General features: G+C 40.2%; 1 long non-coding RNA gene across 2 annotated transcripts; it reads right to left on the reverse strand.

Annotated features, from left to right (window-relative positions):
• Positions 1-1,958: 1,958 nt before the first annotated feature.
• On the reverse strand, positions 1,959-4,110 carry LOC127867197 (uncharacterized). Of its 2 annotated transcripts, none has more exons than XR_008043360.1 (3): positions 4,019-4,110; positions 2,788-3,359; positions 1,959-2,215 (listed from the first exon to the last, which is right to left on the reverse strand). It is a non-coding gene; the product is annotated as an uncharacterized LOC127867197 (long non-coding RNA). The 2 variants fall into 2 exon arrangements; XR_008043361.1 differs by lacking the exon at positions 1,959-2,215 and having other exon boundaries at positions 2,444-2,831; positions 3,140-3,359.
• Positions 4,111-27,388: the final 23,278 nt, after the last annotated feature.

Here is a 27,388-nt window from a genome sequence, read left to right on the forward strand (position 1 = left end):
TAGATCTTCCACTGAATTAGTGGATATTAGTGTTTTTCCCAGGCCATTTTAGCGTGGCGAAAAGCCACGCCGCCCTCCCGGATCGCCACGCTGCCCTTTTCCAAGGCAAATTTCACCACGCGCCCTTCTTTTCAAAGGCAAATTTCGCCACGCGCCCTTATCGATAACATCTTTATTGCCTAACTTTCTAACTTGGTCCGCAAAATCAGCGTCCTTGATTGTCTGTGACGCTCCGACTGTGCTTGATTTACTCGAGAGACATCAACGTCTAATCGACTATATTTGAGCAGATTTAATAAATTACAGTGCTCGATTTATAGGTAGACTGCTCCAAAGCTGTGAATTAGTCATGCGTGAATAACCCCATGTCAGTATCAATCGATAATGCCAGAGGCTATGTTATACCAAGCGCACTTTTCGGTCGACAATGTGTACTCCTCCACGATAAAATCGTTACTTCGGAGACTTTTGATGAAAAACTCGATGTTATTCTTGTGGCAATTGTGCATTGCATGCATTATTCAGTTATATCAAAACATATATTTTTACGCATAATTACATTTAAAAAAACAAACAAATTTATTATTTATCGCTTTCGTCTTCAAGATAATTAGATCTAATTATTGAAATAATTACTGAGACGTATACTAATTTAACAAAATGCGAATCGCGTATACGATTTAACGTTGCTATGCGCACCTGTCGAATACATCATTTGACATTTGAACAACATGGCGGATTATACAGAATTAAATTGCGACTCGGCAAAAATGGCAAATATCGTCCTAAACGATCGATTTAACGATGGAGATTATACATTAAGAAGGAATTAATGAAATGTCTGTGATAATCAACCATTCATAAAAATGTTTTAGATAGCAACAACATTATTTATTTATTTGTAATCTACTTGGTGGATGTATGTCACGGAAACGAGTGTTTGCATATTGTTAGCGATCAATTTATTCGCAATGTTATTTTAAACATCTGGCAAGGTTATTGTTAGAAAATGGGATAAGACAAACATGGTTTCATTTATATGTTAGTGGATCTGCGTATAATCAGATTCATATGCATATATTGCTTTATTATGTTTGTCGTGCTGTACAGTTTATTGAAACAGCATGGAACTTAAATATACATTGCAAGGTAAATATATTAATATAAATCATAGTAAGTTAAATACATCAATTACCATAAAATGTGCTTGTTTATATGTTATTTTTTCCACAACTGCTTCAGATGCGATTACATGTTGCCCTGTAATTCAGGTATTCAGGGAACGTTTTTGCCCTTTTTTGCCTAAACTGCACGCTAAAATGCCCTTTTTGAAAGTAATGCGCCATGCCCCTTTGCCCTCCTGGGAAAAACACTAGATATGTTAGCCAGTTACACCATGGAAGTTATACAGCTGAATAACAGATTTACCCTTAAGAAACAGTTTAATATGTATTGAAAATGGTTTAGAATATTTAATCTGCTAACAACTTGTCACTTTCACTAGGATTTGAACCTAGATCTTCCACTGAATCAGTGGACATGTTAGCCAGTTACACAATGGAAGTTATACAGCTGAATAACAGATTTACCCTTAAGAAACAGTTTAATATGTATTGAAAATGGTTTAGAATATTTAATCTGCTAACAACTTGTCACTTCCACTAGGATTTGAACCTAGATCTTCCACTGAATCAGTGGACATGTTAGCCAGTTACACAATGGAAGTTATACAGCTGAATAACAGATTTACCCTTAAGAAACAGTTTAATATGTATTGAAAATGGTTTAGAGTATTTAATCTGCTAACAACTTGTCACTACCACTAGGATTTGAACCTAGATCTTCCACTGAATCAGTGGACATGTTAGCCAGTTACACCATGGAAGTTACACAGATGAATAACAGATTTACCGTTAAGAAAAGTCAGACATATATTTTACAAACAGCTAGGGCATTAAATGATGGTAAATATTGTGAATTACATTCCAACCAACATGTTAGCCAATACACAATGGCATTTGACAGCTCAATGACATGGAACTTACAGAATCTGAGTGTTAACAGACATCTTTTTACTCGTATCACTATACAAATGTGTGTCTGCTGAAGATGCACTATCAATATGGGACTCAAATAACAAAAACTTTGCAGCAGACTAAACAGCAGTCCCCTACTGGGCTGATGTTCTCTGAGTAACAAGAGGGCCATGATGTACCTGGGGGCGCTCACTGGAGTAGTAACAAGAGGGCCATGATGTACCTGGGGGCGCTCACTGGAGTAGTAACAAGAGGGCCATGATGTACCTGGGGGCGCTCACTGGAGTAGTAACAAGAGGGCCATGATGTACCTGGGGGCGCTCACTGGAGTAGTAACAAGAGGGCCATGATGTACCTGGGGGCGCTCACTGGAGTAGTAACAAGAGGGCAATGATGTACCTGGCGGCGCTCACTGGAGTAGTAACAAGAGGGCCATGATGTACCTGGGGGCGCTCACTGGAGTAGTAACAAGAGGGCCATGATGTACCTGGGGGCGCTCACTGGAGTAGTAACAAGAGGGCCATGATGTACCTGGGGGCGCTCACTGGAGTAGTAACAAGAGGGCCATGATGTACCTGGGGGCGCTCACTGGAGTAGTAACAAGAGGGCCATGATGTACCTGGGGGCGCTCACTGGAGTAGTAACAAGAGGGCCATGATGTACCTGGGGGCGCTCACTGGAGTAGTAACAAGAGGGCCATGATGTACCTAGGGGCACTCACTGGAGTAGTAACAAGAGGGCCATGATGTACCTAGGGGCGCTCACTGGAGTAGTAACAAGAGGGCCATGATGTACCTGGGGGCGCTCACTGGAGTAGTAACAAGAGGGCCATGATGTACCTGGGGGCGCTCACTGGAGTAGTAACAAGAGGGCCATGATGTACCTGGGGGCGCTCACTGGAGTAGTAACAAGAGGGCCATGATGTACCTGGGGGCGCTCACTGGAGTAGTAACAAGAGGGCCATGATGTACCTGGGGGCGCTCACTGGAGTAGTAACAAGAGGGCCATGATGTACCTGGGGGCGCCCACTGGAGTAGTAACAAGAGGGCCATGATGTACCTGGCGGCGCTCACTGGAGTAGTAACAAGAGGGCCATGATGTACCTGGGGGCGCTCACTGGAGTAGTAACAAGAGGGCCATGATGTACCTGGGGGCACTCACTGGAGTAGTAACAAGAGGGCCATGATGTACCTGGGGGCGCTCACTGGAGTAGTAACAAGAGGGCCATGATGTACCTGGGGGCGCTCACTGGAGTAGTAACAAGAGGGCCATGATGTACCTGGGGGCGCCCACTGGAGTAGTAACAAGAGGGCCATGATGTACCTGGGGGCGCTCACTGGAGTAGTAACAAGAGGGCCATGATGTACCTGGGGGCGCTCACTGGAGTAGTAACAAGAGGGCCATGATGTACCTGGCGGCGCTCACTGGAGTAGTAACAAGAGGGCCATGATGTACCTGGGGGCGCTCACTGGAGTAGTAACAAGAGGGCCATGATGTACCTGGGGGCGCTCACTGGAGTAGTAACAAGAGGGCCATGATGTACCTGGGGGCGCTCACTGGAGTAGTAACAAGAGGGCCATGATGTACCTGGGGGCGCTCACTGGAGTAGTAACAAGAGGGCCATGATGTACCTGGGACGCTCACTGGAGTAGTAACAAGAGGGCCATGATGTACCTGGGGGCGCTCACTGGAGTAGTAACAAGAGGGCCATGATGTACCTGGGGGCACTCACTGGAGTAGTAACAAGAGGGCCATGATGTACCTGGCGGCGCTCACTGGAGTAGTAACAAGAGGGCCATGATGTACCTGGGGGCGCTCACTGGAGTAGTAACAAGAGGGCCATGATGTACCTGGGGGCGCTCACTGGAGTAGTAACAAGAGGGCCATGATGTACCTGGGGGCACTCACTGGAGTAGTAACAAGAGGGCTATGATGTACCTGGGGGCGCTCACTGGAGTAGTAACAAGAGGGCCATGATGTACCTGGGGGCGCTCACTGGAGTAGTAACAAGAGGGCCATGATATACCTGGGGGCGCTCACTGGAGTAGTAACAAGAGGGCCATGATGTACCTGGCGGCGCTCACTGGAGTAGTAACAAGAGGGCCATGATGTACCTGGCGGCGCTCACTGGAGTAGTAACAAGAGGGCCATGATGTACCTGGGGGCGCTCACTGGAGTAGTAACAAGAGGGCCATGATGTACCTGGGGGCGCTCACTGGAGTAGTAACAAGAGGGCCATGATGTACCTGGCGGCGCTCACTGGAGTAGTACCAAGAGGGCCATGATGTACCTGGGGCGCTCACTGGAGTAGTAACAAGAGGGCCATGATGTACCTGGGGGCGCTCACTGGAGTAGTAACAAGAGGGCCATGATGTACCTGGGGGCGCTCACTGGAGTAGTAACAAGAGGGCCATGATGTACCTGGGGGCGCTCACTGGAGTAGTAACAAGAGGGCCATGATGTACCTGGGGGCACTCACTGGAGTAGTAACAAGAGGGCCATGATGTACCTGGCGGCGCTCACTGGAGTAGTAACAAGAGGGCCATGATGTACCTGGGGGCGCTCACTGGAGTAGTAACAAGAGGGCCATGATGTACCTGGGGGCGTTCACTGGAGTAGTAACAAGAGGGCCATGATGTACCTGGGGGCGCTCACTGGAGTAGTAACAAGAGGGCCATGATGTACCTGGGGGCGCTCACTGGAGTAGTAACAAGAGGGCCATGATGTACCTGGCGGCGCTCACTGGAGTAGTAACAAGAGGGCCATGATGTACCTGGCGGCGCTCACTGGAGTAGTAACAAGAGGGCCATGATGTACCTGGGGGCGCTCACTGGAGTAGTAACAAGAGCGCCATGATGTACCTGGCGGCGCTCACTGGAGTAGTAACAAGAGGGCCATGATGTACCTGGGGGCACTCACTGGAGTAGTAACAAGAGGGCCATGATGTACCTGGGGGCGCTCACTGGAGTAGTAACAAGAGGGCCATGATGTACCTGGCGGCGCTCACTGGAGTAGTAACAAGAGGGCCATGATGTACCTGGGGGCGCTCACTGGAGTAGTAACAAGAGGGCCATGATGTACCTGGGGGCGCTCACTGGAGTAGTAACAAGAGGGCCATGATGTACCCGGGGGCGCTCACTGGAGTAGTAACAAGAGGGCCATGATGTACCTGGGGGTGCTCACTGGAGTAGTAACAAGAGGGCCATGATGTACCTGGGGGCGCTCACTGGAGTAGTAACAAGAGGTCCATGATGTACCTGGGGGCACTCACTGGAGTAGTAACAAGAGGGCCATGATGTACCTGGGGGCGCTCACTGGAGTAGTAACAAGAGGGCCATGATGTACCTGGGGGCGCTCACTGGAGTAGTAACAAGAGGGCCATGATGTACCTGGGGGCGCTCACTGGAGTAGTAACAAGAGGGCCATGATGTACCTGGGGGCGCTCACTGGAGTAGTAACAAGAGGGCCATGATGTACCCGGGGGCGCTCACTGGAGTAGTAACAAGAGGGCCATGATGTACCTGGGGGCGCTCACTGGAGTAGTAACAAGAGGGCCATGATGTACCTGGGGGCGCTCACTGGAGTAGTAACAAGAGGGCCATGATGTACCCGGGGGCGCTCACTGGAGTAGTAACAAGAGGGCCATGATGTACCTGGGGGTGCTCACTGGAGTAGTAACAAGAGGGCCATGATGTACCTGGGGGCGCTCACTGGAGTAGTTACAAGAGGGCCATGATGTACCTGGGGGCGCTCACTGGAGTAGTAACAAGAGGGCCATGATGTACCTGGGGGCGCTCACTGGAGTAGTAACAAGAGGGCCATGATGTACCTGGGGGCGGGGGGCGCTCACTGGAGTAGTAACAAGAGGGCCATGATGTACCTGGGGGCACTCACTGGAGTAGTAACAAGAGGGCCATGATGTACCCGGGGGCGCTCACTGGAGTAGTAACAAGAGGGCCATGATGTACCTGGGGGTGCTCACTGGAGTAGTAACAAGAGGGCCATGATGTACCTGGGGGCGCTCACTGGAGTAGTAACAAGAGGGCCATGATGTACCTGGGGGCGCTCACTGGAGTAGTAACAAGAGGGCCATGATGTACCTGGGGGCGCTCACTGGAGTAGTAACAAGAGGGCCATGATGTACCCGGGGGCGCTCACTGGAGTAGTAACAAGAGGGCCATGATGTACCTGGCGGCGCTCACTGGAGTAGTAACAAGAGGGCCATGATGTACCTGGGGGCGCTCACTGGAGTAGTAACAAGAGGGCCATGATGTACCTGGGGGCACTCACTGGAGTAGTAACAAGAGGGCTATGATGTACCTGGCGGCGCTCACTGGAGTAGTAACAAGAGGGCCATGATGTACCTGGGGGCGCTCACTGGAGTAGTAACAAGAGGGCCATGATGTACCTGGGGGCACTCACTGGAGTAGTAACAAGAGGGCCATGATGTACCCGGGGGCGCTCACTGGAGTAGTAACACGAGGGCCATGATGTACCTGGGGGCGCTCACTGGAGTAGTAACAAGAGGGCCATGATGTACCTGGGGGCGCTCACTGGAGTAGTAACAAGAGGGCCATGATGTACCTGGGGGCGCTCACTGGAGTAGTAACAAGAGGGCCATGATGTACCTGGCGGCGCTCACTGGAGTAGTAACAAGAGGGCCATGATGTACCTGGGGGCGCTCACTGGAGTAGTAACAAGAGGGCCATGATGTACCTGGGGGCGCTCACTGGAGTAGTAACAAGAGGGCAATGATGTACCTGGCGGCGCTCACTGGAGTAGTAACAAGAGGGCCATGATGTACCTGGGGGCGCTCACTGGAGTAGTAACAAGAGGGCCATGGTGTACCTGGCGGCGCTCACTGGAGTAGTAACAAGAGGGCCATGATGTACCTGGCGGCGCTCACTGGAGTAGTAACAAGAGGGCCATGATGTACCTGGGGGCGCTCACTGGAGTAGTAACAAGAGGGCCATGATGTACCTGGGGGCGCTCACTGGAGTAGCATTATCATTAGGCAACTGTTGTTAAAAAGAACGGATTTGTTGTTTGGGCAGATATATAAATATATGTGATATAAGTAGTTTATTGTGTGTATGATTATTTAAATGGGCATTTGTTATCCTTTGCGACTTTATTTTGGATAAAAGTGATATGAAGACAGTTATTTGATAATCAGCAAAAGAAGTGACATTTCTCCACAAATTGTTTTCCATGTTTGAGATCACGAGATAAGCAGCTGAGCATCTTTGGATGTTATACGGGATGACTAGTAACAACTTGTTTTGCAAGAACAGCTTTAGATACCCAAACAGTATTTTTATGCCGGATAGAAAGATCGGGGGTATATTGTTTTTAGCCTGTCTATAATTGTATGTGTTTTGCAATATTAAACATAGCAACTTGATATTTGGCATGCATGTGTATCTCGTGGAGCTGCACATTTTGAGTGGTGAAAGGTCAAGGTCATCCTTCAAGGTTAAAGGTAAAACAAATAATCAAAACTTTAACCTTCTTCATAACTTTTGCAATATTGAACGTAGCAACTTGATATTTGGCATGCATGTGTATATCATGGAGCTGCACAATTTAAGTGGTGAAAGGTCAAGGTCATCCTTCAAGGTCAAAGGTAAAAAAAATCCAAGCGGTGCATTAGGGGTCATTGTGTTGCTGACAAACACATCTCTTGTTTTTCAATAGATTAAGTGTTTATGAAATCGATAATAGACACTTAAATAAAATATGTTGAGCTGTTACCATATCAATATATCAAAGTCGGTTTTAAAGCAGAACATAAGTATTAGAATATCTAGTAGAAATTCAAAATTTATCTACCAAACATCTGACACTACCGCAACAATTTTTAGACAACCTTGCAATAATATTCCCAATTGAAACAACTATAAAACCTGTTGAAACCTCAAATCTTTGATAATCACACACAAACTACTGACTGACTGCAAACTGTACAAGCAGTCTTATCAATTGCGTCCATCTGACATTAATACAATGGTCTTTGATGTGAGTGCCCATTTATTATCTTCAGAAAGGTTTAATGTAACTTCCGAGGGACTACAAATGCATGAAAATACGTATCTAAGTGGTAAAGGGTAAAGGAATTCTCTGCCAGGTTTTATTACCTTAATCCGGTTGTAAAAAACACATGATCAAAGAAAGTGTCACCAGATAAGCGCATCAGGGCAGAATTCTGGTAAAATAGCTTTAAACAAAAATGTCCGAAAGTATAGTCATTATCAATGAACGAAAACCTGTATGTCCAAAAATTTAGAGTCATGATAAATAATTACTTGAATTAAAAATGGGGCTGTCTGAAAATTAAGAGTGTCCGAAACCTTTAGAGTAATTACGGTATTTCTGTAACAAAAGCAACCATTTTGTAAGAATAAAAACTGCAATATTAATATAACGGTAATATTTGGCATATGGCCCTCAATCTACAAATCAATTTTCATAAACCTTGCATGAGTACCTGTTCAACTTATAGTCCTCTCCAGTAAAACTAGTAGGGGACTTATAAACCCAAAACATTAAAAAAAAATAATTGTGTCTTGACACTGATACGTTAATTATTTTTTACCATAATGGTCACTTTTTAATCCATGTAGCTTCTAAACTTTGAACTCATCACAGTTTGAGTCACAAATTCTGGCTGACAAGTTCACCCACAGCAACCTTAATAGTTCTGTTGTAAGTACATTGAATGTCCTTCCTTTCATGGAATCGTTTAAATGGTTGATGTTTGCCAGTATTTTAAGCCAATTGGAAAGATATGCACAGTTGACATTCTACTACAATACATGAAGCTAAAGTTGGTAGCACAAACAAGGACTTGGCCCTTTGGTTTAAGATTGATCGTTCTGCCTCCTGACAGCCATGTTTTTCAACAAACTGCAAATTGTTTTGAACTCGACCGTAAGGTCATAAGAAGAACCAGTGCGTTTTTTTCGTTCAAATTCGGGGACGGTATTCAGCCCCATTCCGTTTGGAAAAAATTATAAATTTTTCCCAAATGGGACCTAAACATTCACAATCATGGATTTCGTTTTTTCTACCTCAACATTTAGATAATGATCTACCATCCAGCTCTTTTAGTTGAACTTTAGTAAATAAACAAGGGCTGTTTGTAAAACATGCATGCCCCCCATATGGGCTGTCAGTTGTCGTGGCAGCCATTGTGTTAATATTTTTTTTGTCACTGTGACCTTGATCTTTGACCTGAAAATCAATAGGGGTCATCTGCCAGTCATGATCAATGTAACTATGAAGTTTCATGATCCTAGGCATAATCATTTTTGAGTTATCATCCTGAAACCATTTTAATGTTTCAAGTCACTGTGAACTTGACCTTTGACCTCGTGACCTGAAAATCGATAGGGGTCATCTGCCAGTCATGATCAATGTTCCTATGAAGTTTCATGATCTTAGGCGTAAGCATTCTTGAGTTATCATCCGGAAACCATTTAACTGTTTCGAGTCACTGTGACCTTGACCTTTGACCTAGTGACCTAAAAATCAATAGGGGTCATCTGCCAATCAATGTACCTATGAAGTTTTATGATCGTAGGCCTAAGCATTCTTGAATTATCATCCGGAAACCATTTTACTATTTCGAGTCACTGTGACCTTTACCTTTGACCTAGTGACCAGAACATCAATAGGGGTCATCTGCCAGTCATGATCAATGTACCTATGAAGTTTCATGATCCTAGGCCTAAGCGCTCTTGAGTTATCATCCGAAACCATCTGGTGGTCGGACATACGGACGGACCGACATGTGCAACCTGGCTATCTGGCCTTGTATTGATGTTTGCTGGCTTCTCCAATAGCAGGCAAGTTGAAGCTAACTGACCAGCTGAATGTTCTGTTGCGCAACCTTTGCCTTGTTGAACAGTAGACGTATGACGAGGTACATGGGAGTGACAGTCCCTGCTATCCCATTGAGACGTCTATGCCAACCTGAAGTTAAATTAAAAAGAAAGTTAATGTTTCGTCTGTACAAAGCAATTAATATGAACAATAGCAAAATCATCGCACATGTCAACATGCCAATATCATCGTTAAAGATGGAGATATATCAGAGTTGGCATATTGACTGGTCAATTGAGTACTGACCGGGCCGGCGGTCAATACCCGGTTAAAACCGGTCAATACTGGCCATTATTGGTCAATACTGGTCGATTGAAAATTGTAGAATTTAAACATCACAAAGGAAGACTCTAAGCTATTCTATATTAAATCAATCATTATTCTGTAATTGATAAACTTTTTTTGAGTTTTTTATTGTAAAAAAAAATCCTAAAGCTGTAAAAAAAATACTTCTTTATTATTTTTTGGAAACGACATAGAATACACAAGGACTAAGGCAATATCTTTATCTCAGTGTATCACATCTGTTACTAAAGTATTATTACTATTGTAATAACCATAGTATTTCACTGATCTATTGATAGATCTATTTGATAAGCAGATGGACATACAGAACTGTTGTGTTTTACAGGGTCATAAATCTGGCCCCTAAGCCTTAATTGGTAATAAAATGCATGCAGTGTTATGTCTCTGATATTGACAATGAAGCAAATCTGCCCTTAGGCTATTTCATTTCACTCACACAACAGGAGATAACTTGCAATTAAATTAATAGTTACTTCTAACTTGTCTCCTTTCTGTATTAAGAGTGTTTTTTTCATTTCATATTTAAAAGTTCAATTGGTCTTCAAATGAATAAGCAAGTTCTTGATTTTGCCAACAAATAATGTTTTCTAGTTGTGGGTCTAATCTAGACTTCTTTTCAATTATTTTTATCTTTTAATAATTATTTTTTATGTTTTTTATTTTTATATCAATGGAAAATAAATATTTATTCACTTTTTTGTTTAAAAAGTACTTAAACAAATCTAGGTAAGAATACATGACAAGTATGGGTCGTGTCAAAAAGGTTCCATTTAAGGCCCTATTATCAGTTTTGGGTGCCCCAACCTGTCCTGTATATGTGAGAAGACTGTGAAAAGACTGTGGGGACAGTGGGCATGAGGAACAACTAATACACAGTAATTGAATGGTTCTTGTTGAATCAAGCACACATTTATCTGAACATTCATAATTCATTAGAATTGAAAAAAAGTTCAATCAACTATAAAATCCAATTGACCAACTTTTACTAAATTTTGAGAGATTGGCCTACAAATTGCATGAACTGGTATAAAATAGTGGGTATTAATAGCTTCAGACATTATTGACAACATGTCTGTTAAATTTATATAATCAATATTGTTTAATTAAGCATGGAATAATCATCAAAATTGGGGGTAAAGTTCAATCGACCAGTATTGACCAGTAATGACCACTTCGGGAGTATTGACCGGGGCGGTTTTAACCGGTAAAAACTGCCGGTTAAAACCGGGGGCGGTCGATTGGTGCCAACCCTGAGATATATTGATATGTAGAATGTAAAATTGGTATAAATTGGGTATATAAATTGAGAATTTTGTTACATTTTACGTCATTGTTCGTTTGAATACTCATTCCAAACACCAACCAGCATGGCACAGGCCAAGTCGCAGACATAAAGTTTATGTCTGCGACTTATGATAAACCAAGTTGATTGGATGTAACCCAACATCCATCAAAACGGCGAGGCCCGATGTCGACCAGGGAGTCGAATACCTCAGGTATGTGTTCTGCCGGTAAAAAACGCAGACACAGTAGTTTCCTGATGTATGAGTATGTTTCCCGTTTCGTTGCATACACGGTAGCGAGCCCCTTAGCCTAGAATAGAAATGTAACAATTAAATGAAATGCATTTGAGCATTATAAATTGCATAAATTGCTCAATTTCCTATTTGCTTAGAGGACTATCAATTTATATATATATATATATATATATTACTAGGAACAACATACTAAAATCATGTACCTGCACTCGGTGCCAAACAGCCTGCCCCCAATGGAATGCACAGTCATGTATATTGGCATCCTCTTCCAAAACGTGGCGTATGGCCTTCCATAGGGCTTTTTCGAAGTCCACTACAAACTCTTCTACCTCCACTTCTCGACAAAACAGACGGCCAATTTTCTGAAGACAAAAGTAACACATGGCAGTATTTAAAACAAGAGATGTGTTTGTCAGAAACACAATGCCCCCTACTGCGCCGCTTTGAAGCCATATATTTGACCTTTGACCTTGAAGGATGACCTTGACCTTTCTCCACTCAAAATGTGCATCGCCATCAGATACACATGCATGCCAAATATCAAGTTGCTTTCTTCAATATTACAAGGCAAAAGTTATAACCGATGTTAAAGTTTTGGAACAGAATGACAGACACATACAATGACAGACATGCCAAAAACAATATACACCCGATCATTAGATCCAGGGGCATAACAATGCATTTGATTCAGTTGAGTTTTGTTTTAAATTTCAAGTCACTAGAAATGTAAATGCTGTTCGTCGGCCAGACATCAACACAAATACGAGGGGGATCTGTTTTACACAGTCGCCTCGCCTCATGAAAGCGTGGACACTCATGAGATTGTTGAACGGTTTTCGCACAACCGCAAAATAAACGCTATGTTTTACATCTCACATACCTTGCACCTTAAACGTGATTTTCAAGTATATATCGAATGGTAAGTTACCACATAATTAAATAATTACCTTTAACGTACCGTCCAAATACCATCTCTTGGAGGTCTTTAGGAGGCTCAACTGGAATGTCTCCTTCCAAAAAAAATTCAGGCAGAAGACCTCTTTAAACTAAAAATGAAAAAAAAACAATTAAATTTCCGTCAAGCGATGAATGTGTAGAATTATTTAAAATTAGATTATCATCAGTTTAAACTCATTGATAATTAACTACCTCAAAGTCCAGATCCTGTGGGTCCTCTGGACGGAGACGTTGCCTCGTAGTCAGGTTTGGATGCTCGATGTCTGTTGATGTCAGAATATCGCTCGCAACTGTCTCTACAATACCACTTGCTGCGACAAAGATCTGTTGACTAGCACATTACATTTTTTTAATATAACAAATTAACAAACACATACCTTTGGAGGAATGATTATTTGACTCTTCTTTGAAGGGACTGGCAGGTGGTTGTGACAAGTCAGCCCTTGTTGAAACCATTATTGCTTTGACACACACAAGCTGAAAAATTAGTTGGTTTATTTCAGACATTACACCACCAAACAGTACTGCTATTATGTCGCTCCTGAGTAAGAAACAGTTTGTATTAAAGATGGCCAAGTATCCAATAGAAGATATGCACAAATATTATACTATGCGTTGATAACTTACCTTCAAGATGTATGTGTAGCCGATGCTCATTGCTGTTTACCTCGCTGCGATTAGCTTGTTACTATCTCAAATGTCACAGGCGTATCTGCAAAAGTAATATCGCTAACACGGCTGATGTCTTCCTCTTCAGTAATAATATTACTGGCGTCAGTACCCCAAACATCAGTATCATCAATAGTTGAAGTAGACAACACATGGGAAATCTGAAAGATACCAAGATACATTATGAACGCTGTATGTAAATAGAAATTATGGAAAGTTGCACAATATCTTTGCATAAACAGGCCTGTCTTCATGACATTGATCGCACTGCCAATTGCAATATTAAATTGTACAGCATGAATAATTAAAATAATTTTTAAAGTATTGTGTTAAAGACGCTATTTCTTAAGTTACCATCTATGAAATATTAAGCTTAGAATTAAAATGCATGGCACTTATCGGTTTCGCATGTTCTCTGTTGCCATTTTTGGCAACTATCATATTCTATAGCTTGCTGCCTTAGACCTACACTTCGTGAACACAAAATACGTGGATATTACATCACAAAAGTTACGCATTTATTCCCTTATACGCATGTAGTCTGTTGCACAGATATGTGGATAATGATAACCTATTTTTAATTCAGACGATTATAAACATAACTAAGAAACTTTGATCTATTATGAAATAACAGCAAGCAACAATCAACACCTAATTTTCATTTTTTTCTAATTCATGGACACAATAATCTTTAATACACATCAAAGTTTATTTTACGCGTTAAACATGATTATAAAATTAAAACTGATTAATTACAAGATAAATTAACTTTAATTGAATCTTGTGCGGTAAACAACACCTTTTACACCATTATCAGTCTTGTGACAAACATTAAAGTAAAACTGATAAATTATCAAACCATCTCATCTCATCCTCGCCTGTGGTCCCATCTGGGTTGCCAACCAGCTTCCTCCAGGCGTCTCAGTTCTGGGCGATTCTCCCTAGCTGCCCCCATGTTTGGCCCATCTGCTTAGCAACTGCATACAGGTCCCGGCGCCAGGTGTTTCTAGGCCGCCCTCTCCTGAATTTCCTTTGGGGGCTCCATGTGAGAGATTGCCTTGTCGTCTTGGATGCAGGCTTGCGAAGGGTGTGGCCTTTCCACCTTCAACGTCTCTGAAGGATGTCTTCTTCAGCTGGCCGCTGATTTGTTCTTCTCTATAATTTTTCGTTGGTGATCTTGTCTGGCAAGCGAATCTTGAGGATCTTCCTGAGGCAGGTGTTGATGAAGACTTGCATTTTCTTTATGGTGGTGACAGTGGTTCCAGGTCTCTGCTCCATAGGAATAATGGCTTCATGATGGTATTGAAGAGCCTAATCTTCGTGAAGAATGCCAATTTTGCTGGATCCCCAAATTTTCTTCAGCTGATGGAAGGCTGCCCATGCTTTACCGATGCAATGTCTGACATCTGCATCCGTTCCTCCCTGGTTGTCCACAATGTGGCCGAGATAGGTGAAGCTGTCCACCTCCTCCAGCGCCTCGCCTTGGACTGTGATGGGTGTGTTGTTGGATGCGTTGGTCCTGAACACCTTGCTCTTCACTTTGTTGATGGTGAGGCCCAGTCTAGCTGAGTTGTCCGCTACCATGTTTGTCTTTTCCTGCATCTGATGTTGGGTGTGGGAGAGAAGAGCCAAATCATCGGCAAAGTAGAGATCTTCCAACTGTTTCCAGAGTGTCCACTGAATATCAATCCGCTTCTTCACCGTCGATGTCTTCATTACCCAGTCTGGCCAGCAGAAACAGGAAAGTGAGAGTAAGTAGCCTTGCCTCACTTCGGTTCTCACTTCAAAGCTGTCCGTGAGCTGTCTGCTATGAAGGATTCTGCAGGTCCTTCGTGAGACTTCCTGATGATGTTGGGGATCTTTCCTGCCACTCTGTAGCGTCTCAGAAGTCTCCAGAGGGACTTCCGGTCAACGCTGACAAACGCCTTTTCATAGTCAATGAAGTTGACATACAATTGCGAATTCGACTCCAGGGATATTTCCAAAATGATTTGCAGGGTTGTGATCTGTTCCGGGCACGATCTCTCCTTTCGAAAGCCTGCTTGTTGGGCACGAAGATGCCAGTCTACTGGGTCTTTCATTCGCTTCAGCAGGATGAGATTAAACACCTTTAATGGGATGGACAATAGTGTGATTCCTCTGTAGTTGGAGCAGGAACTGAGGTCGCCTTTCTTGGGAAGCTTGATTGGGTAATCCTCTTTCCACACACTGTTGGAATTTCTTATCTTCAAACCATATCTTGCTGAACAGCGGGTGTAGTAGCTCCACACTCTACTCCATGTCAGCCTGAAGCACTTCTGCAGTTATGCTGTCGGGTCCTGCAGATTGGCCGTTCTTCAATTGCTTGATGGCGCTGCTGATCTCTTCATTTGTTGGAGTGCAGCACTTGACTGGCAGATCGCTTGTAGCTGGCGGAATCTCCGGAGGGATCGCTAGAGCTGGCCTGTGGATTAGCTCCTGGAAGTGCTCAATCCACTTCTTCTTCTGCCCTTCGTCATCTGCTATTACTCCTTTATTTTTAACCCTTACTGGCCTCTCTAGCTTGGAAGACTTTCCTGCTAATCTCATGGTGATGGAGTATAGATCTTTAGTTCTGTTTAAATTGGCTGCCTCTTCCGCCACTGTTGCAAGCGTTTTTGGTAGTTCTGGTTGTCTGCTTTAATACTTTGCTTGACCCTCCTGTTTGCTTTGGTTTACTCTTCTTTTGCTTTCACTTTTGCGGCTCCTGTTCTGCTGTTGTTGATACTTGCCTTCTTTTCTCGTCTTTCTGCAACTTTCTGCAGCATCTCTGCTCATATCCATTCCTTGTGGGTGAAACTAGCCCAGTACTTCTTGGCATGTTGAAGTCACTGCTTCTCTCACGTTCTGCAACTTCTGCTCTATCGTCTTTTGTTCAAGCAGCTCCTCTAGGACCTGGCACTTGTTGGAGAGAGTGACCTTGAACTTTTCTTTCTTCCAGGTGTCTTCCACTAATGTAGCAGTGTTGTAACCTTGGCATTGGCTGGGTCCCCCCTGTCCAACTCTTCCTCAGCTTCAGAAACTGAGGCTGAATTATCATACCAATTAATTTAATTTAGACCTTTTAATTAACGTTTGTTGTAAATAACACCTTTCACACCTCTTGCACACAGAGAAAAAGCCGTGAATGACATTAATTGTGACAACCATATATTAAGATAACTTAAACAAGAGGGCATGAAAGGCCCAAAGTCGCTCACCTGAGATAACAAGATATAATTGGGACAAATGTGGCCTCTATAGTGTTAAAAAGGTTTTACTATAGCCATATAAGGAAAAATGACCCGCCCCCTGGCAGCCATGTTTTTCAACCAACCGGCATCATTTTTGAATTCTTCCAAGATATTATTGTGATGAATCTTCTGGCCAAATTTCATGAAGATCTGACAATAAATGTGGCCTCTAAAGAGTTAACAAGATTAAACTTTAGTCATATACAGCCATATAAGGAAAAATGCCCCGCCCCTTGGCAGCCATGTTTTTCAAGCAAAACCTCTAGTTGCTATGATCAATATTGAATAATTATCTCCCTTTTAAGCTTATTACTTCCCTTGGGTTTGTATTTTTGACCTTAGACCTTGAAGGATGACCTTGACCTTTTACCACGATTTGTTTCTCAGAAACACAATGCCGCCTACTGCGCAACTTTGATTTATTTAAAAAAAAATTGGCAGGTCAGATAATTATGTCCATTTAAAGCTTATTACTTCCCTTGGATTTGTTTTTTCGATCCCTAGACCTGGAAGGATGATTTTCCCCTTGACATTTTACCACTCAAAATGTGCAGCTCCATGAGATACACATCCATGCCAAATATCAAGCTGTTATCTTCAATATTTAAAAAGTTATGGCCAATGTTTAAGTTTTTTTTTCAGGCGGATGGACAGACTGACATACTGACGGACAGCTCATCTGCTATATGCTACCCTACCGGGGGCATGAAAAACTCCAGTCCATAGAGTTATGGTTCATGCTCACTGCACTTATCCTAGTTGCCATCTGTTTATATTTCAACAAGCACATTCGTTGAAATGATATCCCACACCATTATACTTCTGGACACAAAAGTTTTCTGGACGGATGGACAACGCCAATGTGCATCATCCTCTTATCCATATAAGATATATATATATACTCATACCAAGTTTCAATGAAATCCGTCAAAGCACTTCCAAGATATGGCTTCGGACACACACATAAAAAGCATTTTTTTCAAGATACAAAGGGCAATTACTCCGTTATTATGGTGTACAATGCCCTTTGGCGTGCATCATTCTCTTATCCTTATATATATACTCATAGCAAGTTTCAGGGAAATCCCCCAAAGCACTTCCAAGATATGGCTCCGGACACAAAAGTGCTGGCGGAAAGACAGACGGACAACGCCAAAACAATATCCCTCTGTCTCTGGCGGGAGATAATTAAATCCCTTCAGTAGATTTAGAGTTATGATCCAGACAAAAATTTAATTTGAAATAAAATATAGGGAGATAATTAAAAAACTAAGGTAGATAGAGTTATGGTTCTTGGTCACTGCACTTCTCCTGGTTGCCATCTGTTTATATTCTAAGTTAAAAGTAAATCCAATAAAAAGATTTGGAGTTATGCTCCGGACAAAATAACTTTGAAATTAAATAAAGGGACATAATTAAAAAAGTAAGTTAGATAGGGTTATGGTTCTTAGTCACTGCACTTCTCCTTGCCTTGCAATCTGTTTATATTTCAAGTTTCAAGAAAATCCCTTCGGTAGATTTAGAGTTATGCTCCGGACAAAAAATTACTTTGAAATTATACAAAGGGAGATAATTAAAAAAACTAAGGTAGATAGAGTTATGGTTCACAGCACTTCTCCTAGTTGCCATCTGTATATATTCTAAGTTTAAAGTTAATCTATTGAATAGATTTGAAGTTATGCTCTAGACAAAGTTTCAGACAGAAGGACAGACAGACAGACGGACGGAGGCTATTAGGATTACTATTATCCCCTTCTGAAATTTCATTTCGGCGGGGTGACAATCTAAGGTTATGAAATCGGTAGCCTATGTGTCGAAATCCTTTACCAGTGTTTTTTTTCACTGTTTTGGAAATGAGGCCGGGTCCCTTTGGATTGGGAAAATTCGCATCATTTTGACTAAAATTGTGAAATTAGTGTTGTTATTTTGCTAAAAAATGCTTCAAAATTAAGGAAACAAGTGTGTCCAGTATTATTTTTACTAAGGTTGAACTTATATGGATGGGAGATATCGACATCTAAAACCAAGATGTGTTTGAGAAACACAATGTCCCCCTATATGATATTTGACCTTGTAGGATGACCTTGACCTTGACCCTTCACCATTCAAAATGTGCAGCTCCTTGAGATACACACGCATTTCAAATATAAATTGCTAGCTTCAATATTGCAGAAGTGACATTACATGCGCAATTTTGACCCATATACGTGACCTTGAAGGATGACCTTGACCTTTCATCACTCAAAATGTGATGCTCCATGAGATACACATGCATGCCAAATATCAAGTTGCTATCTTCAATATTGCAAAAGTATTCGTAAAATAAGCGATTTGGGCCACATATATTTGACCTCTGACCTTGAAGGATGACCTTGACCTTGACCTTACACCACTAAAATTGTGCAGCTCCATGAGATACACATGCATGCCAAATATCAAGTTGCTATCTTCAATATTGAAGGTATTCATAAAATGAGCGATTTTGGCCACCTATATTTGACCTCTGACCTTGAAGGATGACCTTGACTTTGACCTTTCACCACTCAAAATGTGCAGCTTCATGAGATACACATGCATGCCAAATATGAAGTTGCTATCTTCAATATAGCAAAAGTTATTGCAAAATGTTAAAGTTGGCGCAAACAGACAGACAGACCAACCAACCAACAGACAGGGCAAAAACAATATGTCCCCCACTACTATAGTGGGGGACATACAAATATTAAATCCACCACCCTTGTCATCATTCCATCTTTGATAGAGAGTGTTTGGACCTGCGAATACTGTGAAATTGTAGCTGGATACATGCTTCAACTCATGGACCACCTCTTTTATGCACAAATGTGTTTACGGGTTTTAATTTTAGATTTTCTTACCTGTTTTACCTGTCTGTCTGACTGATTTCTACAATAAGTAAGCACTATAATGATTTTTTTTACTCTTGCAGGTTTGTACAGTGGGGATTTCGGTACCAGCGCGCGTCTATGCTCTTGTGTAGAATTACCGAAATCCCCGCTAAGAGGCAGCGTATGGTGTCAAGAGTGCTTAAAAATAATACTAATATCATTATTTGTACATCAACAGTTATGCGATGCCAAGAAACAATCATACCGATGACATATTGACCCTGTAAGGCGTGAATATGGGGGATTTCGGTACTCGGCAGGCGAATGTAGAATTACCGAAATCCCCCCTAAGAGGCAACTTATGCTATCAAGTGTGCTTAATAATTAATATTAATATTATTTTTTGCACGTAAACATTCAAGCAAAGCCAAAAACCAAGAATACAAATGATATTTTTGACACTTTCAGATGTAAATATGGGGGCTTTCGGTACTCTGTGGGCGAATGTTGAATTACCGAAATCCCTGGCCTAAATTACTTTTTCAACCGAAGTCAACAAAGGGGATATTGTTGATAGTTTTTTGTCTGTCTGACTGATTTCTACAAGAAGTAAGCAATATAATGATTCTTTTGGCAAAGGAAATTCAATGGCTGGTTTCTAAACAAAAGCATAAACGCCAAGACCTTAGCATCAGTTCGGTTCGTTAGGACCGCGCGCTACTTTCTTCCGCCTTCATTGCTTACTTGCTTTCATTTTTAAACCATTTTTTAATCTCTATCATATACAGAATTCTATTCTCCTAAGCAAGATGTTATTTTTAAAACTGAACTCCAAATATAAACGCTACAAATCGGTATAAAGTACGAACATGTCAACCGTAAATCTAGATTCTAAAACTCCAAAACGGTATGATATTTGCAAAAGTTAAAGTTATAACTCGCCGGGCTGCCGAAATCAGAACAAAAACTTAATATATATTTATATATCTGAAAACTACGTTACGTAAGCTTTCTAATGATATATAATTCGAGGTCCGTGAACTTTGCAGGAAAAATGCCCTTATCTCCGTAAAGATTTCAGTCTAAAATCCTCTCTGATCGACCTCAAGTGGGTCACGCGTGTTGTGTATCTTGTTATTTCTTAAAAGTTGACCCAATATTTATAAACATAGTGCAAGACAAGTACATTTCCAGAAAGGAAATTCATTACTACGTTGAATTAGACCGAGATCGTGAAAATCGCTGGAAAATTGATGAAGTAATGGCTGTTCAAAGCGATGCAACCTGTTTTCGGTTGATTTCGAGTTGAATACCTTGTCATATAAATATATTTGATAGTGAAATTTTTTTTACAGAAAGGGTGTCCGTGCCGGTCAACTCGATAAGTCAACTCGCACGTTTTTTGGTCACCTCGCACGGCATTTCTGGTCGACTCGCACTTTTTGAAGTCCACTCGCACCCCCCAAAAATATTTAGAAATAGATAAAGGATGTAATATGATCGGTAGTTTATAAGTATTAATAATAGAAATTATGTCCTTTTTTAATAATCTGAATATACGGTTGTCACATTTAATGGCTCTTTTACACTTGTGGTCGGTGTTTTTCACGGATTATATGAATGTGTGTAAGAGGTGTGAAATGTCTTATGTACGACAAACATTAAAAGGACATGCGAAAGTGGTAAGTACTATGCATTTTATTATATACTTAATATTTCATAACTTAAGAAAACGCCTATTTGCCGACTGCATTAGAATGTCAAACAAGTGAAAAGTGTTACTCATTTTCTATAGCGTGTCTGTTGCAAAACTTACATTTTCTATTTTCGTGTATTATGTTATTATAACGACCTCTTTAGATTCCTAATTTATGTGACGATAATCGAAATCGTGTTAGTGATGTTTTGAATTTCTTTATATTTCTAATTTGTCATAAAGTCAAGTAGTTATCTCAATTAATATACCAGCTTTTCTCAATATACCAGCTTTGCTTGAAGTTATTTAATAAACGTTGTTTATCTGTATTGTAGATGAATGTTTGTTTTTGTGATACTGTTATCACTCGATCCAAGTTTTTTTAAACAATAACGGAATATATGTTATTTGCAATTATGAATAGCGGGTATAATGCCGGCTACGATTTGTAGATTTGTTTAATTGTAAGATGTTTAATTGTTCGCGTGTTGAGAATTCGTATTGATTTATAATAGTGAAAAGTCTATGTAGAGCTCTATTTACGCGTTCGTTAAAGGAACAATATCTGAAAACACCATATCCTATTTCTCACCCCTAAAATTACAATAAACAGCTAATCTGTCAGTCATTCAGAGCTGATGAGGGTACTGATTAATCATTATCGAAGGGTAGATAAGGCAATTACTGATAGGGGTTGCCTAGAGATAAGGCTGTAGTATGGAGTACTTATATATATATTTTATTTTTTCATTCTATACAATTAATATTTAATAAATTAATGTAAATTCGTAACTCATGTTCAAATTTTAATAATGTTGGATAATTTTATTAAAGTATTAACTAAATACACATTTGATTCTTGTAAAATTGTATAATGATTGATTATTATAGTAAAATTAATCATTTTTTTCGTAAACGTTGACATTATTGTTATACGTTTTTTCCCCTATAATTGTGTGCGCAATAAGTTTTCCATAGGTAACGGGATCTTCATTAATTGCTGTATGACAAATTATTAAACTCTTAATAATTAATAGTTCTGTCTGTTCTTCGATTATCGGTGTTAATTACATTAAATTACAAATATTATTTATACCATACTTCTAGTTCAAAACAACATAAATATTTGCATGCACACATATTATGTGATAATATATATGTATATTTATGTATTGTCCTCGGTGGTAATGAAAAGGTCATAGACCGGACGGACTCGTATGACTTGAAGGAAAGAACAAACACAATATTGTTGATTGAAAACGGGCATTTATTATAAAATGCCATAAAAAAGATAAGAGCTGACCCGAATTGATCATCATTCTTAAAAAGGCAGAAAAAATAATAATTTAAACAGCCAGAACTTAAAGTCAGGCACAAATGTTAACACGATATTTGAATACTTATCTGAACTGAATCAGTATGACTGATACAGGGCAGCGACAACTGTGTAGCTGATCAGCATAAAAAAGTGACTGGCGATTTGCGCTAATTACGCTGTGGGCGCCGCCATCTTGGAAACCTTTCACGGTAGACTGCGTATACGTCGCAAAGTTTTCTGCACACGGCACTGATAGTGATAAGCATGTGTACTCGTTCAACTGCATTGTGTCACACCGGTCTTACTGACAATAACGTAGTGACGTCACCATTTATGTATAGAATGCGTTCAACTGCCCTTTAAACTTAGTATCACACGGGATAACACCATTGGTGTAAGTCTTCGTACAACGAGAGATAATCCTTCACATAAACGGAATGAAACGGCATCATATCCTATTAAAATTAATCCTTGGAAGTATCGCCTAAGAGCGTAATTGTTAATTTCGACCATATTGGATTCCTCGTTAGTCTAAAAGGATACAAAGGGCCACAATGGCCAACACTGAATTTGATTGGTCAAAAGAGCTCATGTGACCCCACACTGAGGTTATACACAAGTAATTAAATATAAGGCTTGAACCAATATAATGTTCAACAATTAAGAAATCGTACAATGACATAAAATCTTTTATGTGTGCATAAAATATTATATATATGCTCCTTGTGTACATATTGTAAAGCTTTAATAATGTGTGTAAATATTGAAATAAATATTGAAATAAAAGTACATAGATGTATGTCTACTTGTGTACATATAAAAAGCTTTGATAATGTGTGTCAATAAAAATTAAAATAATAGTTCAAAAAATATATTTTTAAAAGTACTTTTACTGTCTGTTATAATGTGCCGATAGTGTAACTATGGTGTAAACAATATTTTGTGAAAATATTGCAATAACAAGTATTGAACTCAACTCTGAAAGTATTCCTCATTTGTGTCTTTGTATAAATAACTCATTTAGAACCAATTAAGGTTCATGGGACGGATACAATTCTTTAAAACTTTGCTTTGGTTTTTCTTCATTCAATGTGGTACAATATGGTCAAACTATATATCATTTTAAAGGTAAAGACGGATAGAATAACATTAACACATTTTTGACATTCAATACTTTTTTGCTCTATTCATATTTTTGTTTAAAACCAATACATTTTTACACTAATTTACAAAATCTCAATCTAAAGTTAGGTTGAATATGCACGACCATAAGTTGAATAAATACAAAGCTATATACACATACAAGGTCAAGTTAGCAACATTTCACAGAAAATTATTGTCAGAAAACAACAAATAAGTTATTATTCAACTGCATTTTTTAGATAATTTTCCTTAACAAAGTTTTAAAAATAAATTCCTTCCTGAACAACTACTGTCTTTTTACCGTTTTGAATAATGTGTTCCTTTTGGCAAACCGAATCTTTTTATACATTTGTATATCGATTTCTTCTACCCATTTTGAAAGCGTGGCACTCGCTGTGCTCCGTAGAAAAACGTGCATAACAAATCGGTCGAAATTACGTGAAGTAGTAAGAAAACATGGTATGTGTATACACATACCTGAGAAAACACATCATTATTTTGACAGTTGGGTCGCGACTAGTAAAACAACTGTTAACATTTATAAGGAAGATATCGCACTTAATAACAGAAATGATCACACAGAGATATAATCACTTACCCCATTTAAGATATTTTCCAGCTGAAAAATTCCCCCACACGTCTTTTTTAGTGTATTTGTATTGTTTTTCTGGAGCCGAAGTGTATCTCACAGAATATCCATCCGACTTCCGTTGTTTTCACTTTCGCTATTAAAAACTCCGTTTAAAAGAACTATTTTTTACATTTAGGTTGTTGAAGCGAATTATTATTATATATTATCAATAAAATAGTAGGGATGGCATCGAATACCAATATCGGTATTCGTATGTTCGCAAATTCATTCAATCGAATATTCGATTATTCGCATAAAACGGCTGGATTGATTTTACCTTGTTATGTGTTAATTTCCATTGGTTTGTAAGTTATATCCGTTTGCTAAATACGAGGCTGTTTATTAACGTTGCTATCTAAAAATTGTACGCTGTCGACTAATACTTTGACCGATACTGTGATCGGGCACAAATAGAATGAAAAACATCGTGTCATAGAATTTTATTTTTTTATTGATTCCACAGATTTGTAGCAGACCGCGCATATGTAAAACTAAGTTTACACACATTACACGTTGCGGTCTTCTTATCCACAGACCGTGTAAAGTATTCCATACTGCAGAAGGGGCTGGTGGCATTTTCAGATTTGAATTATGATTCCTTGATGATTGTTTAGTTTATATCACCTGTTCCTTTTGAGTAATTCACATTTTTAAATGTCTGTTCAAACTGTGATCACAAAAACTAAATTATTATTCGCAAGTAAATTGAAGCCCTTAATTGGTACCTAATTGACAAACAACAGTTCGGGCCCTTTCTTATAGTAAGTATATTGCATTGCGCGATTTGAGTAATTCAAACATTTTAATGGCTGTACATACTGTGATCACAAAACTTAATTATTATTCGCCAGTCAATTGAAACCGTTAATTTGCACCCCATTGGCAAAAACAGTCGGGGCCTTTCTTAAAGCGTGTATATTGCATTGCGCAATCAACACTGATACGGGCCGCGTTATCAGTTTGACACGAAGAACGTCACGTCAAACATGTTACTCCCAGGTGATTTCGGTTGCTTTTTAGTAAGCGGTTCACAGGTCATTAAATATTGGTGAAATTACGTTTGGATAAAAATGCGAATATGCGAATATCATTTTTATTATTCGAATGCTGACCATTCAATCGAATATTCGAATAATTTTGCCATCCCTATAAAATAGTATACCGTGATCAATTGAACGGAGTTTCGTATCGATCTTTCTGTCAGTCTGTAAGCGTACTATTTTGTGCGCAATAATACAGGGACCTTTTTATAGGTCCCTGGGTTAAGGAACACTGAAACTGCAAGAACTTATTAAAGTTTACCTATCTAAACCACAAACTTATCTAAATGGTACCATTAAAACAAGAAATAATTGATTTTATTGACTTAGGTTTTGTTTTGTACGCTGTATCCCCCATATTGGAAAATTGACCCAATATTGGTTAGGTCGCAGTACAATAATATTTTGCACGTCGGGTTATGTGCTCCAGCCTATAAAGTCGATAACGATGTGGTATTCGATACAGAAAACACTGTTCCAAATTTAAACATAAACAATTGTGTTGAAACATCGTCGTGTTTTTATAGGGTGTATGCAAAGGATAACATCCGTAGGTTGCCATTCAGGTAAATTTAACATGTTTTTGAAGTTATTTTCCTCAATTGTCTCGAACGACGTCTGTTTAGTGAAGCGCTCCGATTCGCTGCGCTGAACTGCACCCATGTTTATGAATGGGGTGCATATGGACTGCCAGAGCCGCCATAGCAAAAATTATCAAAGGCTCTGGGAGTCCGTTTATATGGACTAATCAACGGAAAGATTACAATCCAATGCATTTGTCATCGTCAACCGGAGGAGGTTCATGTGCACACATACACAATTCTTATTCTTTTATACCCACAATTTCAAACCTTAAATTCACAAATGTGGTCATGGATCCTGGTCTATCGCAAGTTCGTGGATATAACAAATAAAACAGTTTTATAAGTAATTATATTTTTATTTTGATCAAATTAATATAATTAAGCATAAATTAAATCCTCACCTGTGTAAATAATAACAAAGAATCAAATTCAATTGTAATATTGTCTTCCAAATTCAAGTTAATAAACACCATCCATCAGTATGAACTGCCATTTTGAATTCATGTAAGTTCGTGGATGACACACGTGACGTCATTACTCCAGAACAGCTGATTAGACCACATGTAGAAATGTGTGCTTTCTAAACATTTTTTAATACATGAATGAAAACAATTAAAACAAGGGCTGTTTGTAAACATAATTTTTTTTTTTTTTTTTGGGGGGGGGGGGGTAGGGAAGTAGGGGGGAGTGAGAGGGGGTATAATGTGGTGTGTTTTAATTTATTAGATGTTAAAAAACAATTGGGGGGGGGGGTGGGGGTGGGGGGGTAGGGGGGTGAGGGTGAGAGGGGGGGTATAATGTGGGGTGTGGCAATTTATGAGATGTTTTAAAAAAAGTATGGGGGGGGGTAGGGGGGTGGGGTGAGAGGGGGTATAATGTGGGGTGGGGTAATTTAATAGATGTTAAAAAAATGGGGGGGGGGGGGTATGGGGAGTGAGAGGGGGGTATAATGTGGAGTGTGTTAATTTATTAGATGTATAAAAAATTGTTGGGGGTGGGGGTAGGGGGGTAGGGGGGAGTGAGAGGGGGGTATACTGTGGGGTGGGGTAATTTATTAGATGTTAAAAAAATTGGGGGGGTGGTTGGGGGGTAGGGGGTTTGGGTGAGAGGGGGGTATAATGTGGGGTGTGGTAATTTATTAGATAATGTTTAAAAAAAAATGGGGGGGGGGTTGAGGTTGAGGGGGGGGGGAGGGATTCTGGTAGGGGCGTGGGGAAGTGTTTGGGTGGAATCCATTGTGGTATTCAGGTAAGTGTTGTTTTGTCAAAGTAATAATAAAATGTGATCATAAAAAATAGCAAATGATCTCACACTGACATGAACAAATATCTTCTAATTATTAAACATGAAATTTAAACTTATTGCATTTGTTTCCCCTGTATATAAGAAAGATATAATAGTGTATTACCACCCCTGTCCTGCTTATATTTATATTAATCAACAAAGTTAAACATTAACACAATATTTAATATACAAAATATACAAAAAA

Source organism: Dreissena polymorpha, chromosome 2 (assembly GCF_020536995.1).
Source record: "Dreissena polymorpha isolate Duluth1 chromosome 2, UMN_Dpol_1.0, whole genome shotgun sequence".
In the NCBI taxonomy this organism is placed as follows: domain Eukaryota; kingdom Metazoa; phylum Mollusca; class Bivalvia; order Myida; family Dreissenidae; genus Dreissena; species Dreissena polymorpha.